This window comes from Halichoeres trimaculatus, unplaced genomic scaffold (assembly GCF_033239565.1).
Source record: "Halichoeres trimaculatus isolate MK-OKI-2021-1 unplaced genomic scaffold, fHalTri1.1 fHalTri1_scaffold_9, whole genome shotgun sequence".
NCBI classification, from domain to species: domain Eukaryota; kingdom Metazoa; phylum Chordata; class Actinopteri; order Labriformes; family Labridae; genus Halichoeres; species Halichoeres trimaculatus.
The window spans coordinates 628,175-631,615 of NW_027437188.1; positions in this window are offsets into that span (position 1 = coordinate 628,175).

A 3,441-nucleotide genomic window follows, 5' to 3' on the forward strand; every position below is an offset into this window, starting at 1 on the left:
ACGGACACGGAGCTGCTTTGTATTTTGTATTTATTGAACAGTGTGGAGACAAAATAAAGATGTTTGTTGGTAAAAAGAGGGAATGCCTGTGGGTTTGTTTTGGACGTCGTGGCTGCCCAGCCTCCCCCTAATGATCCCTCTCTGCGTTTATATCTCCATTTTTCATCTTTTCCTCCTCTTTGGTTCCTTCTCTCCGTCTTTGTTTGTCTTTCTGTGATTATGGAGGGATGAAAACACACAATGAACAGACTTTATCCGACCCTTTGGTTTCTCTTTCTCCCTTGTTCCAACTCGTCACAATGACTTGTCTCACAATCCCTTTCTTTCTTTCTTTCTTTCTTTCTTTCTTTCTTTCTTTCATGTCTTAACCCTGCATTTCAAACTTTTCCTTGTCCTTGTTTCCTTTTATTGCATTTTGATTTTTCATTCGCCCAGTCCCTCCTTCTCCTCCTTCAATTTTCACTCTGCACAAATGTTCACCTCCTCTCATCCTCTCCTTCTTTTTCATTAATCTCCATCCTTGTGTTTTCTGTCTGCAACCTTCCTTACTTCCTTTCCTAGCTTCCTTTCCTTCAGTCCTTCTCTTCTTCCCTTCCTCTTCCCTTTGTCTCTTACATATCACCCCACATGCTCCCTCCCTCTCTCTCTCTCTCTCTCTCTCTCTCTCTCTCGCTCTTTTTCACACACACACACACACACACACACACACACACACACACACACACACACACACACACACACACACACACACACACACACACACACACACACATTAGAGGCAGGGTGCAGACAGACTGAAACATAAACACTTTTTCACAGATGTACACATGAGCAAACTTCTGAATCAGGAACACACACATTGCTGAAGGGAAAGCAGAATTCTTTCCACACACACAAACAAAAGCACACACACATTCCAGAAGCAGATAATGCTGCCCTCTGCTGGCTGTAGGACATCATTACAATGACATGTCTCCTGACAGAGGCTATGAGTTTTTCTCAGCTCATTGGTTCATTTCTCAGATCAGAATTGAAATTCTCAAAACTACTCGTTCCATCTTCACATCATTGTGTCACTTGTGCTCATCAAAAAAGCAGTTTCTTATTTTTCTGAACAACTTGCAGATGGTTTGGGACATCCATGCAAATGATTATGAACAATTCTCTGCTGTTTCCTGAATAGCTGCTCGTCATGTTGATCAAAATGGATTATCATGGGTCTCTGTTGAACAGTCTCACCCATCACAACATTTAGTCATTAGTTCATCTCATAAGTCTTTAGGTTAGACAAGTTATCATCACATGTAAAGCATCTTTCCACACATTTCCATTAGACTTTTTCTCTACATCTGTCTGGATTGGTAAATTACTTCCTGGTCGATCTTGACTTTCTCTAACAAATGGAAATGTGTGAATCATCAGATCAACCCATGATCGACCGGTTTTCTGTAACAGCTCAAAGGTTCATCTCATGAACCATCAACTGGTCAGTATGTCTGTGTACTTTCTTCTGTACAGACAGTGGAAACAAATTTCCTGTAAAGGGCAACAAAGATCTCTCCCACCTGTGGACCATGTTCTCCATCATAAGCTTACAATGGTCCAGGTTGGTTGAAGGATGCCACCAAAAGTTGGGAGAACAACTGTGTCCTCAATCATTCAGACTTTTTGTTGACAGAGAAGATTTTTGTTGTGGTGTGGATGAGAATCTGTGGCCCAACATACAGGAACAGAAGGAGGTGTAGGAAGACTGCACTGCTCTGTAATTCCCACAGCACTGCATGAACAGTTTTCCCTAAAGAGACTGTTTTAAGTTCACATTTCTACTTTTGATTTTTTTCTTGGAGTGATGCAGCACCTTCTTCTCCTTTTTGTATCAATGACAGGGTCAGTCAAACAGTAACGATAAATGTAAATTTTGTCCAGTCTCTTGTAATCAATCTCCCCCATACGCTAACATGTAACTTACAACTTACAATAAGTGTCACCAAAACTTTGGGCATAGTTTACATCAGAACGTCCTTCCATAGCAAACTGTTATACTGACAACATGACTTTGACTGTCCTATCCATACACACTGACACCAGGACTTGACATTCTGAGGCACTGACACGTTCACTGACACAGAGATTTACTTTGAGAGATGAACTAAGAGCTTTGAGAAAGAGACTGGCCTTTGCAGGTAATCCATGGTGTTTTGCTATTTGTATGAACTGTTTTGAAAAATGCACTGACTGTTTTGAAAATGGTGAGGATGGTTAAAGAAATGTACCAAAGTGACTGAGAAAAACTGTAATGATGCCTGGTGTAAAATAGAATAGAATAGACTAGACTAGAATAGAATAGAATAGAATAGACTAGAATAGAATAGAATAGAATAGAATAGAATAGAATAGAATAGAATAGAATAGAATAGAATAGAATAGAATATGCACTATTAATCCCTACAATCCCTATACAATTATAAGAAATAACTCAAAACAAAAGTTGTCTGATGGCTCATCTCCTATTGGTCAGAGAGTTATGAACCCTTATGGCTGCTGGGAGGAATGATTGCTGGTTTCTTTCGGTCCTGTGGTGCAGAGAGATGAGCTGTCCACTGATACATGCCACTATAGAAGTATCATCTGAGTATTTCTGACTGTGGCAGGACTCAGAGCTGTATTTAAGGTCTGCTGTGCTCAGTGTGAACAAGAATGGAGCCAGAACAGTCCCTTGTGGACCTCTTTGCTGCTCATTAAAACCCGACATTAAACTTTACTTCATGTTCTGCTCAGCGCTGCTCAGAGCTGTCTTTCACAGGCTGCTGTGAAAACTGTTACTATTTAAAAACATTTAAGGACACCAGCTCCTTGAGCTTGAAGTCGTTCTACAACTGCTTCAACTTTTAACCTGCTTCACTAACACTTTTCCACATTCAATCAACACATGAACAGTGGGGAAGCAGAACAAGAACTGCCTTAGAGATGGAAGTGTTAATGGGGGTGTTAAGTATTAAAACACATCTGTATCCATGTAAACACATTTTTTGTTTTTCATTTTATTGTATTTTTTATTGTTATTTTATTAAACTTATACAAATTGTTATTGATTATACAAATTATTGTATTTTCTATTGATTTTTTTTTCCATAATATGTGTTTGCTTGTTGATATGTTTTCTCATTAATTTTAAGTGTACATTGGCTTTGGCAACATGTTTTTTAAAAAAAAGTCAAAAACTTTATGCCAATTAAGCTTATTTTGAATTTGAGAGAAAGAAAGAAAGAAAGAAAGAAAGAAAGAAAGAAAGAAAGAAAGAAAGAAAGAAAGAAAGAAAGAAAGAAAGAAAGATGATGATAGATAGATAGATAGATAGATAGATAGATAGATAGATAGATAGATAGATAGATAGATAGATAGATAGATAGATAGATAGATAGATAGAGCTTCATGTTTTCT